The sequence below is a fragment of the Meriones unguiculatus genome (assembly GCF_030254825.1).
Source record: "Meriones unguiculatus strain TT.TT164.6M chromosome 13 unlocalized genomic scaffold, Bangor_MerUng_6.1 Chr13_unordered_Scaffold_34, whole genome shotgun sequence".
NCBI lineage: Eukaryota > Metazoa > Chordata > Mammalia > Rodentia > Muridae > Meriones > Meriones unguiculatus.
In genome coordinates, this window is record NW_026843646.1 from 12,638,173 (window position 1) to 12,651,645 (window position 13,473).

A 13,473-nucleotide genomic window follows, 5' to 3' on the forward strand; every position below is an offset into this window, starting at 1 on the left:
TGGATCACAGTGTGGAAGGCTGATAACACATTTGAGCATTCTGTCATTGTGGACACAAGGGCTAAGATTGTTCTTATCCAGCTGCCTCAGAGTGCTCGGGACGTAAGTGAGCAAGGTGGAGATGTGTGTTAAGAAACTCAGTTGGCTGATGCTCCCTTTGGAGGTAAATTAAGTACCGTTGGTTTTAGTGATATACGCTTCCAACATGGATAGGAATGTTTTCAGACTGTCCCAGGTAGTGTGCATGTGCTTTTATAAGCTGGGTCCCTACCAACCCGACTTGAGAAGTGTTGAATGGCTCTCTGGTGGCAGGAAGCTCACTCAGGCAGGAGTCACAGTTTTGTGTTACCCGCAGGACTGGGGTTAATTACTGTGTCCATCTCCTATGTGAGACCAGGAGGTAGTGAGCTGTTTGCTCTGGGTGGAAAATCTAGTCTTCTCTGTTCTTGCCCTCAGCCTGTGATCATCGGCATCTTCATTGTCTTCATCTAGCACTTTGGTGGTGCTTCCCCTCAGTCCCCGACACTCATGGAATTCTCCTGGGAGCCTCCTGTAGAGAGCCTCCTGTAAATTTAGCATTTTTATTATTTTTTAAACCATGTGTGCATTGCATGTGGGTATGTACACGCATGTGCAGGTGTTAGTGGAGGTCAGATGCATTGGATCCCTCGGAGCTGGAGGACAGAAAGCTTAGGCCCCTGCCATGGTGCTAGGAACCTAACTCTGGTCCTCTGCAAGAGCAGTGTACAGCCTTTATTGCTGAACCGCCTCCCCAGCCTCCTTTTAAATTGTATTAAAGTAATTAATTTTTATTTGCACATAATATTTGTACTTATTTATCTGGTGTGGTACGATCACTTGACAGTGTAAATAGTGTATACTGATCAATTTGGTGTAATTAATACTTCTAGTTCCTCAAATATTATCATTTCTAAGTCAACAGCCTCCTTTTAGGAGACTGAGGAGCAGGGAAGTTGAGCAACATGCCAAATTTGTACAGTAATAAACTACAAAGCAGGGATTTAAAATCCATCGAGGTGGTCTGACTGCTGAAGTCCTGTCCTAACCATTCTGCTAAGTGATTGCTAGACACTGCCTCATGGGCTAGTCTCCAGAGAAATGATCATTTTCTACAAGTCTGCATCTACGCCTGAGACTAAAGAATTGAAAATCTCCACTTTTCTGATTTCTCTTCTAATTCCCTTAGTCTGTCTGAAAAGCATAAGAACTTTGAAAGCAAACGCAGAACTGACTCCAGAGAGAATGTTCTGGTCTCAGTGGAGTGGGTTGAACCTTCACTGTGGCAACCAGGAAAGGGAGAACTGTAGGAAGCCAGGACAGTCTTCAAGAGAGGTCTGTTGAAGTGGCCTGTGTTGTCTCCTGTCGGGAGCTCACCGTGGATGTGAGAGGCTGCTGCAACTTGGGTGCCATCAGCTTTTCCGTGGCCCTGACCTTCTGAACAGAAAAGGAGAGGCAGGCTCAGCAACCTCCCTTTTGTGGCTCCATCTTTCTCCCTCAGTGGGGATGGTGGTGTAGAGCCTGCAGAGGAGGACAGGTCAGTACCCTCTGATGTATTTAACCATTTCTGCCTGTCTTCTCCAGCAGCAGCGTCCTTGTTAAACGGATGTTCAGGCCCATGGAAGAGGAGTTTGGTCCGACACCGTCTAAGCAGATTAAAGAAGAAAACGTAAAGCGAGGTATCTCTCCTTCCTGTGTGCCACTGGTGTGAAGGTTAGGGAGTGTCTTGTCAAGAACTCACTCCCTGAGACTGAACCATTCCCAATCCTGGTGGGGTTTCCCTCATATGGGAGGTTACAGGCTTTTCCATTACAGGCCTTGGAGGAACGGTTATGTGGCTCCCAACTCCTCCAGCAGGGAAATACATAGTTCAGAGGACATTGGCTCTGTGAGTGCGTCTCATGAACCAGTGATTCAGAGATATTCAATAGATGAAACAATTAACAACAACAGGTTGGGCACGCCCATATGAGATGGTGGCTCCCAGTTCACCATCACTTGTTTTCACCTCCATTCCTTGGTGTCTTTTCCTCCCTGACTTTACTTAGGAATAGGGCAGAGTCATAGGGAAACCAGGAGTCACACTGGTGTGTGGAATTATATTTACAGCCTGGTAGCTGGTCCAATAAACTATTTTTCAAAGCTTGTGAAACTGCCACCAAAATTGCCACTACAAATTGTATTGGCCTATAAGTAAAAGTTAAGGTATGGCTTCTGAAACTTTGAATTCAGACACAGAGGGCGCTGTAACCTACCAGTGGTAAGAACCACCTCCCCGCTACCTCCAAGAGCTTCTCTTTGGAGAAGGATGGAGACATCACTGGGCCCCTTGCTCTGAGCAGGTGCTTGGCTCGGGTATTGAGGGTTAGTGGCAGCTCCTACTTGTCAGAAGTCGCTCAAGAAGAATGGTGACAGTTAACAGCAAAGCCATCGTTACAGGTTGTTTTTCCTTTGCAGCCACTTGTCAGGGTAACTGGGTCAGAGTCATTTTGGGGCTCCACAAGAGGCTGCCTGCCTTTGGCTGTGTGATGTCTGGGATGTTCAGTGCTGGTTCCTGTTGTGGTTGGCAGGATTGTTGCCATTGGTACACCCCAGAATAAATCTAATGAAAACTGGCTCTGTGGGCAAGCCCTCTAACGGTCTGGAGCCCAGTATGGCCTCTAGGCTAGCTGTCAGCAAGCCTGACAGGGGAAGGCTGAGACTGCCCCACCTGCTCAACAAAACAGAACAAAATGAAGCACCTGAGCTCTTACCAGCCACCCCTGAGCAACAGGAAAAGCAATGGTTTAAGCTGAGGCTATATATTAGTAGTGCTAATTGTAATAGAATGTAAGCTCTCTAGGGTCATCCTGATGGAAGTTGCTCTTTCCCTCTCTTTCTGTTGTTGAGAGCTTCAAGAAGTTACAGAATTTCCATCAAGTAATAGCTGCCAGTATGTCTTCCTCTTGGGTTTACTCTTCCTTATCTGGATGTAGCCAGGGTCCGCATTCTAAGTATTTTTCTCACACTGTTCACATTGCCTCCTTTTCTGATAGCCTTTGGGTTCTAGGCAGCTTAACTGACATGGAAGTGATGCAGGATTGCTTCAAGGGACTAAAGTTGTAAACTTGTAGGAAATGCAGTCAGTCTGCATATTTACTCGGCACTTCTGTTTTGATGTTTGATAAAGAAGGCACCAGTGCCCAAGTCTGCCTCTCTCCTTCCTCTGCCTCTCCTCCCGTTACCACAGTCACCACAATCTACCTGAACATTCACAGGCCACAGAAGGGAGTTTGGGCAGAACCCCTGTCAATGTGGCCTTTATATGCACAGCTTTAAGAAAGCCTTTGGGATGGAGGGGGAGGGGAGACATGGAGTTTGGATTTGGCTGATTTCATTTCCCAGTCCTGCCTTTGTTTTTCTGCTGATGGTGATGGTAGCTAGGTGGATTTAAGATGATAGTTGAGATGTAGGCTCACCAGTGTTTTGCTGTTATTGTTTTTGCCTGGGGCAGTTTTCCCTAGTGTGGACAGATGAGGGGTTTCAGCTTTTTCTTCCCTTGGGTGAGAAGTTACGCTGCTGCCAGAGGATAAAAAGAGTAGCCCTCTGGGATGCTGGACTGCACCTGAATGACAGTGGCCAGTTTTTTGTTTGTTTGTTTGGTTGGTTGGTTTGTTTTTGTTTTCTGGGAGCTGACCTTTCAGCATGATTGCTGGAGTGGTGGGCACAGGAGGAGGACTCAGTGGTCAGGGGAAGCAGAAGCAAGGGTGACCATGTTTGTGGGACCCCACAGGTGCATCTTAGCCTCCCGAGGTCCATTTACATTGCTGAGATCGGCAGTGCCTGCCCATCTTAGCCTGCACACTCCCCAGTTCAGAGCTCTTACAGAGAAGTGAAAGGAAAAGCTATGCCCTCGCGTGAGGGCACAGGGACCACACCTACTTCCTGGTTGCTTCTGTAGGTTGAAGACTGAGCCTCTCTGTGTGCTGGGCCTAGATGAAGCCTACCACAAGGACCTTATTTCCCAGAACTGGCAGCAGGCACCTATGTGCTGGATGCTAGTGTCCTACTTCACAGATTATCCAGACAGGGAAAGATTAAGTCATTAGGGTCACAGCAGGGGCTGAGCTGGACTTGCACCCAAATCTGTGATTCTCTGCATCCTAAGTTCTTCCTGGACTGTCCTAGGTGCTACCCTGGTACCCTTCCAAGCCTGTGCAGGAGAATGTCTGCCTGACCTGCTCTTCTCCTGGTGTCATTCCTTTCTAGATTTGGTGCTTCTATGCTCTTCACAACTCAGAGATACTTGAGTATCTTAGCCTTCTCCCTCACCTCACCATGGTAGGAGCTGTCTGGAAAGCATCCTCTTTTTGGCTCTTTCTTTATGACTCTCACAATGGTGTCTAGGTCATCTGGTACCTGCCTGTCTCTCCTAATGGACCATAAACTCCCTAAAGGCAGAGAATGGGGTCTATTAGCTCTCTGCCTCAACCTCAGCTCTTGGTATATACAGCCTATGGCACCCAGGAGCCTTCAGTGGTATTCACTGAATGAGCACAGGGAACAGTAGTCATGAGGAGACTGTGTGCCTTTCTTGAGAAACTAAAGTGTGGATCTAGGTGTCAGAGCTGGTACATCCCAGTAGTCATTGGCCTGTTGGCAGAGCAGGTGGTGTCAGCTTGAGACTCCCATGTGACAGGAGTCACGCTGGCTGTCCCCTTCTCTTGCAGTGCTTTTGTACGTGCGGAAGGAGAGTGATGACGTGTTCGACGCCCTGATGCTGAGATCGCCCACAGTGAAGGGCCTGATGGAAGCGGTAAGCCACAGCCCCCTCAGCCTCCAGAGTCCCTGCCCTGCCACCTGGGCAGAACTTAGGTGGCTCCATGGTGCCTTGTTGGCTTGGCTAGCGTATTCCAAAGTGGAGAGAGGACATGTTGGTTATGGGGAATGATCTGCTGCAGAACTGCAGTGGTTTGAGATGATTCTCCCCTTCTCTCCACTGCCCTAGGCCAGGGTTAGCAGCACGACCTAGGGAAAGCTGTGTTTTATTCACACGCTGTTCACCCAGCTTTGACTGTGCCTCAGTATGAGCAGTTTCAGAGACAGCTGTGCAGTAGGGAATAGGCTGTGACAGTGATGGGGACCAGCGCTGCCTCTCACCTCTCCTGGGGGCTGCTGGTCTGAGAAATGCATCGGATGGGATATTTGGGCTTATGGCTGAACACTGCAGTACGTGAGGAAGTTCCTATGTGTAGACCACACAACGCAGTGGCCTGAGATCACTTTCATTTGTACTTTTCCCTGGTGTGTGTCCATGCTAGAACATGCTACAAACCAGCGCTTCCTTCTCTTTACTGGCAGAGTAATCATTCACTGTATGAACACAACATACTTCATTTTTTTTTCATTCATTCAGCTAACAGGTCCATGTGCTTTTCCTTCTTGGGGTGCTCCTGAGAATGCCCTGCTGTGAATGTTCACGGGCTACTTTCTGTTTGGACATCTGTTTCCAATTCTTTAGGAGTATATACAGAGTAAAACTGGCAGGAAGACACAAAATGTCCTCTATTACACGATTCAATTTATCAGTAATGTCCAGAATCAATGACTTCTGGGAGAGAGAAAGCAGGCAAGTTTGCCATGGGTTGGGGAGCAGAAGGAAGATCTACACTAGTGCATTTCCTGTGGAAGTGATGAGAAAGTTTTGGAACTTGAGAGAACAGCTGTGTGATATTGTGAATGTATTGTGAGTGTCTATCTACAGTTCTGAGTAGTAATCAGAAAAAAATTAGAAGAATGTGGCCACGGTGGGTTTCATACTGCTCCCACTCTGGCATTTCATGACCCTGGTCATTCTGAGCAGAGCAGCACTGTCACTCTCCAGAAAGCGCAGGAGGAGGCTTGGCAGCTTTTTGTTTGTCGTGACTTGTGGGGACTATTGATTTCTATTCTACTCAGAGCAGAAACAAATCCAGAAGCAAATGCAAGAAAGACTATGGAACTTCTAATGAACTATGATTTTTGTTGTTGTTTGTTTTGTTTTGAGACAGGGTCTTACTGTGTAGCCCCAGCTGACCTGCAATTCACTGACTGTATAAGCAAGGCTGGCCTATATAATTCAGAGATCCACCTGCTTCTGCCCCGGTAGTGCCAGGACTAAAGGCTGTGTCACCACCATCATGGGCTCTGAATTTTAAACTGATTAGAAAGAACAGATACTGCAAAAGGCCTAGAAGGGATGAACCAAGATTTTTTTTTAATGACCTTGAAATTGCTGAAGGATGGATAAATGGTCTACAAAATAATGTAAAATAGTCAGATTTCTCTGAACATCATTGTCCACTTCCATACTTTAGTCTGGTTTTTAAGAGCAGATAAAATAAGTATTTATAGGAGTATCTAGAGGTTATTTCAATGCACATTCTTAGTCCTTCCTGCTGAAGAGGCAATGTTGCTGAAGATTCAGGCTGACCTGGATTCTTGCCTCACCTTTCTGAGCACAGGGATTATGGGACTGTAAGCATATACCACGAGGCCTTGTAGGAATCCATATTTAACCAACTCCTAGAACAGCCTGAGGGATGGATGCCACAGATCTAGAACAGGTTTGAACTGCTGTGCTATTCTGGGATCCTGCTTTGGTCCTTGATGTCTTTTTTTCCTTCTGTAACCTCTGTCTACTTTCATAAGTACCCTGAAGATGTGTTCATACTGGACCACTGTGGAACAAAAGGTCACTTCACCTACTCAACAGCAACTTTTCTAACTTTTCAGCCTCCCTTCAACTCCTGTGTTGTTTTGGTAGATGGTAAATGGGGGTGAGGCAGGGGAATGGGTAGAGAGAGCTGCAAGCCTTGGAAACTTCAGGTTCCCTCCATGGCTTTAGTCATAGTCTTCAGGCAATTCTGGCTTCATCTTCCTTTCAACTCTGGAACAAAAAGTTTCCTTAACGTTTAACACAAACTACCTGCTTGCTTCTGGAGTGTTACAAGTGGGAAAGGTGGTCAAGAAGAGCCTTTTCAGGGTCCACAAACTACAAACCAAGTTCATTGACCTTAGGGGTGTCAAGACCACAGGCTCTGTCGAAGGGGACCATCAGCGTGTGATGGAGATGGTGTCTTTTGAAGAACACTAGAGCTTACTGATGTAGTTCTCTTTTTAAAAATGATTTATTTGTTTTATGTGAATTGGTGTTTTGCCTGCATATATGTCTGTGTAAGTGTGTCAAGTCACTTGGAGCTGGATTACAGTCAGTTGTAAACTGCCATGTGGGTGTTGGGAATTGAACTCAGGTCCTCTGGAAGAACAGGCAGTGCTCTTAACCACTGAGCCATTTCTCCAGCTAATGTAATTCTATCCTGAGTTGATTTGTGTCTCTGTGTGAGGTAGGAAAACACTGACCGGAATGTGGATCCGCCGAGAACCAGGATATTTTATTATACTCACATTTACCAGTACATGTTTGTATGTTATAATAAATATGTACATGGGTATATAATATGCATGTGTAATGTATGTGTATTCCTATATATTGTAATATGTATGCATAAAATTAATACATAAATTTATACATCATCTCTCCATATCTAGAATTTGTTTCACAACTTTCCATAATACTAAACTTCATGAGTACTCAAGTCCATGTGTTTTATATAAAATAGCATATTCCTATGCAACTTCGGCAATCCTCCATCTGCTTTAAACCATCCCTAGTTACACTACCTGATGAATGTAAAAGCTATGTAAATAGCATTGTTTAAGAAGTAATGACAAAAAATGTCTATACATATTCAGCACAAGCACAACTTTTATAAAATACTTTTGATCTTTAGTCACTTAACCCTGTGGGTGCTGCCTGCAGTTATCGAGGGCAGACTGTATAGATGTCCGTATTGTTAGTGGCATAAATATGGGTGATATGTGCTTGTGTGAAATGAATCCACATATGTAAACGTGTCAAGAGTACAGTGGAGTGGTCAGTATTCCTGTCTTCAGCCATGACTCTGTTACTTGGATATATGTTCCCTCTTACTTATTTTATTGCAGTTTTGTCATTAGCATACAAGACATTAGATTAAAACATTTTTGAACGAAGTGAGTTTTAGTACACTCTCCTCCCTCAGTCTTCCCACCTCTTGTCCCCAACCTCTGGCAACCTCCTTCAGTCTCTTTTCTTCTTTCATGTCATACGTGCCCTCGTTTTTTCTGGTTTTGTTTTTAAAGTAGTCTTTTACTTTTTAAAAAAAGAAAATAATTATTGACAGTGATGAAATGTGACTCTGTCACCTAAAAAAAATACAACTGTGTTCCCACCCTTCCTTCAGGTGTGAACTGGTATTTGAATCAGAAGGTACCATATCAGACAGATTCATGAACAGTTCCGAGGTGGTGACTTTCTGTAGCCCACATGGATGTCCTACAGCCTGTGAGCCAGGCCACATGATGAGTGCAGTAGCTCGGTTAGCTAGAAGGTGGTATGCTCACTTTAAAAAAACTGGTGTTTGTGTGTATGTGTGTGCACATGTATTTTCATCAGTGAGCATGGGCTGTGTCATGTGTGGAGGTCAGAGGACAACACTGAGGTCACTTCAGCTTCCCCCTGATTGAGACAGGCTCAGTCTCTGCTGTAGCACCTGCTGCAAGTCCATGGGAGCTCGGCCATCACAGGTGTGCACTGCAGCATCTGGCTAAACGTGCAGTTTGGACATCCAGACTCAGGTCCCCATGCTGTGTGGCAGGCACTTTAACCACTTAACCACTGATGTGTGTGGGCTTGCTATTTCTTGAGACTGTTTCAGAGCTTGCCTGGCTCTTACCACAAGCATACACAGCAGCAAGCAAAAGATCATACCTCCTAACTGTGCTACTTCCTGTGGGCCAAGCATTCACACACACTAGTCTAGGGGGGCCGTTCCTGAAACCACCACACAGTAACCTTACGAAGAGTGAACTTTGACCATGGAACCTGGGAGCTTGTTCTGGAGGTCAGTGAAGCCACTCAGACCTCAGGGCTCTTGCACATGCTGTCCCCTCTGACAGGATGCTCTTCTTTCATATCACGATGTTGGGGCTGCTCACCCCCAGCTCGTGGGGCCTGTCAGACCACTCACATAAATAACACCTCTTCTCTGTGTGCCTCCACCTGCTTTATTTTATTTCAACCTGGTGTCTTGATCAGTTTTTATTGTCAACTTGACATGACCTAGAGTCACCTAGGACAAGGGACCCTCAGTTGAAGAATTGCCTGAGACAGACTGGCTTTTGGCCATTTCTGTGAAAAATTGTCTTGACTGATGAATGATATGGGAAGACCCAGCCTGCTGAGTCAGCACTGTCTCTAGACGGCTGAGCAAGAGCCAGTCAGAAAACCAGTAAGCAGCTTTCCTTTCTGCCTTTCTGCTTTACTTCCTGCTTGAGTTTTTTAGCTTCTCAGTAACAGACTGGTATTTGAGGTATAAGAGGAAATAAACTTTGTCCTCAAGTTGCTGATGGTCAGAATGTTTTGCTACTGCAAGAGGAAAGAAGCCAGACCACCTGGCATACCTAATATTGGTTGGGTGTTCCTTCCTTCTTTTCTCCAGTAGAATATGCAGTCCCGAGGGGTTTGTCTTTTGCTGTCAGTTGCATATCCTCAGGCCTTGGGCACAATGTTTGTTGCAAATGTTTGCTATTCGCAGAGTATGTCCCACCATGCTGAGTGCTACAGGCTCCTTTTAATTATTGTCATACTCCTATGAACATGGCATGGAAATAGCATCATCACCATTTTACAGATAGGGAAAATGAGGCTGGAAGACATAGGTGCCTCTTTTACCTAGCTCTACCCCAAATGGTGGCACCACCCTAAGCTCTCCATCAACTCAAGTCTAGGTAGGCAGATGTCCATATGTTTACATAAAAGAAGAATAAACAATGCCAGTCACACAAAGAGTAAAGGGAAAGCAAGAATCGATAATAAGCATCCGGGAAAGAGGCGGGATAGACAGTTGATTGATCAGCCCTTTGCCGAGTACATGCTTTGGAGAGTGGAGAGCCTAATTACTGAAAAGAGGAGCCAGGAATGGATTCCTTTTTCTTTTAGAAAAGGGCAAATGAACAGACATGAGACTACTGCTGTTGAGTAAGCAAACTTTTTCACTTGAAAATTAAAAAGAAATTGCAAGTGACACTAACCAAAGCCAAATCTTAGAAGGCAACTGAGTGAGAATAATTAGGTGAAAATACTGGGGACTCCATCCTCCCCCTCCCCCTCCCCCTACCCCCAGCACATGTACACATGCAGCAAGCACTATGCACAGAAAGGAATGCTATCCAGGGCTTCCTACTTTTTTGTGCCATGGGTGCCTTTTGCAATTTCAAATCCATTGACTCTTTGAGAGTGCTTTTAAGTATCTAAAATAAAACAGAATTACAAAGAAAAGAAATGGCATTATGAAAGGCAGTCACCAAGATGGTAGAAAGTGTCTGTGATGTAGGATAGTGCATCAGATATGATGTAGGGATAAGATGAGTAGCACCCAGTGGGGTGGGTGAGTGCAGCCCATACTGTGAAATGCATACGGAAATTTTTAAAGATTCATTATTTTGTGTGTATGTCTGTGCACATCTGTTCCTACTGATGAGGAAGTAGTGAACATCCTTGTGGAAATAGAACCCGAGTCCTTTGCAAGAAGAACAAGTGCTCTTGGCCGCTGAGCCAGCTTTCCACCCTGCAGGCCGAATGCTAATGCACCACAAAATATCCGTGATCCCCACCACCAAAAAACAAGCTAGTTGCTGTGTGGGAAAGGCATAGAAAGGTTCTGGTTTGAGGCTAATTTAAGTATGGGTGTATGTATGTTGTCCTATCTGAGTTCTGTGCATCGTCTTGCTGTGGCTCTGGCCAGCTATGCTGAGGAAGTAATCAAGAAATAATGTGGAAGCAGGGTGCTCTCAAGGAGTTTCTGAGAACTAGTTCTGTTCACTGAGTGGTTCTAGATCCCCAGGGAATGAGTAAGGAAGTGAGGTCACTCTTGAGAGCCTTGCCATTTCAGCAAGAACTGAATTCAGTTCAGAGCTCAAAAGACAGAGCTAGTTCACCATACTGGGTTCCTCTCTCTCTCCCTCCTCCCTCTCCCTTCTTCCATCTCTTTCTGGGTCTCATGTGTCCCAGGCTGCCTTCAAAACTTGCTATGCAGGGGAGGTTGACCTTGAACATATGCTCCACCTGCAGTGCTGAGATTGTACAGATACCCTTCACACCCAGTTTATGTGGTCTTGGGGCTCAAACCTAGCCTTGTGTATACTAGGAAAGCACTCTTATCAATCTGTCTAAAATGGAAGTGGCTTCCTTTTATTTGCATATGCAAATAGGACACCAAGGGGCTTGCCAAATAGTGTAGGGGCCTCAATGGGAGGAAGAGAGAAGAGAGTAGAGGCAATGTAAAGTATTCCTGAGAGGCTTAACATTTTTTATTAACTTCTCAACTTTTTATTTCTCATTTTATTGAATTATGGTTCAATTGTCTTTGTTACACATTATATGACAGAGTATCTTTGGGAAATTCAGTATGTATGTGTATATGCATTTACTATTTTATAAACTAGATCAACCGTGTCATTGTAATTTATCTGCTAAATTTCTCCAATTCTGAATTAAGTCTTCCACCATGCGTGTGTGTTTTTGAGACTTCCTGTGTCCATTCATTTCCCTTAGCTTTTGCCTCTCCAGCTGCTACTCATCTGCTTCTCATTTTATCTGCCTATTTGTTTGTTTACATTTTCTGCAAACAGGCCCTTCTAACACAAGGCCTGTTTTCTTTGCTGCCTCCAGGCTCTTGTGAGAAATGTTGCCTTTTCTATTTATTTGCACATTCATTTGGAAGTCAGTAAACAACTTGCAAGTGTCAAGGTTCTTGCCTTCCACCTTGTGTTTCTGGAGTTGAACTCACCTGGCCAGCCTTGGTGGTGAGGGCCTTTACCCACTGAGCCATCCCACTGGCCAACAAGTATGTTGTTTTGTTTTGTTAACTTTTGTTCATTGGGCCTTATTGTGGCTGTGGGGAAACCTCATCAGGACCACCAGTGATGTGCCCCACGCAGGCAAGAGGATACTTGTCTAGTCTGTCTTTATCACCCTGCCTCTCTGTCTTGCTTCTGAGTGTACATATGGTGAAGAGGTCTTTCTGCCCTGTGGTAGGGATGGAAAGGCAGGAACCTAGGGTTCTCTGGAACAAACTTTTCTCAGGATCTCAGCTCTCCCCTAGGGTTCTGCAGCCCTTTTCTAGCCTGTGCTGCACTTCCTAAGTCTGGGTCCCAACCTTACCTGTGAGCCACTAGCGAGGGCATGGCACATATTTGGAGTAGATCTTTCTCGAATACATCTTGCCACTTTGTACTTACAAAAATGACACAATCATAAAAATAAGCACTGTGGAATTATACAAAGTAAAAGGGAGCTTGAATCTGACCATTTATCAATGTAGCTATCATTAATAGATTGCTATGTCATTTAAATATTTTATATACATTTAAATATATGTAAACGTGAAAAATTCAGACAAGATTATATTATATTGACAAATTTTCACTTATTTTCCCCTCTAATATGCTAGCAATTTTTAAAGTGTAAGTGAAGAAAATGTCAAGATATTTAATGCATATTTGTTATGACTTTCCTCTGTTATGAACAGGTATGTCCCAAACATGTTTGAGCATGAGAGTATTTCTGTATGTCCGATTACTAGACATGATGTCAATGGCTCATATTCACTTTTAAAAACTATGCTTCTGTCAAACTTCTTTTCCAGGAGGCTGAGGGTCACTATTCCTTATATAGAATCTGAACACTGCTGTTTCCTCATGCTCTGACCAACATTAGATTATGACTTCAGTTTTGTTTCGTTTTAGATTTTTTAGATTTATTTTTAATGTGTCATTTGTCTGCCGTGTGTGCAGGTACATATGGAGGCCAAAAGAGGGCATCAGATCCATCAGAGCTGTAAACCAAAAGCAGAAAATGTTTAAACCTGCTGGATCTCTCATTCCCCTCCTTCCCCCCCCCCACCCTGCTTGGTTTTCCAAGACAGGATTTCTGTCCTGGACTCACTTTGTAGACCAGGCTGGCCTCCAACTCACAGATCCACCTGCCTCTGCCTTCCAGAGTGCTGGGATTATAGGGGTGTGCCATGGCCCCTGGCTCATTTGCATTTTTGATAGTTAAATTAAAAGTACTATCCTATCATTATTTTCATTTGAAATTTTTAAATAAAAGTTCAGTGCAGTTTTCATATGCTTATTGCCTGATTATATTCTTCTTGTATATAATTTTTCTGTTTTTTTTTTTCTTTCTTCTCTGCCCTGTTCCCCATCGAGTTCTTTTTAACAAAGCAGTTTGCTCTGTATATATTGTTTGTATTTTAAAATGCTTCCCAGCACATTATTTTTCTTTGTGGTATGTTTGAGCTACTGATATTTCAGAATTCCACAGTTATTACT

At 44.4% G+C, this 13,473-nt stretch overlaps 1 pseudogene; it reads left to right on the top strand.

Moving 5' to 3' along the window:
• LOC132650923 (grainyhead-like protein 2 homolog) overlaps nt 1-13,473 on the top strand; it is a 59,366-nt pseudogene that overhangs the window by 43,237 nt on the left and 2,656 nt on the right.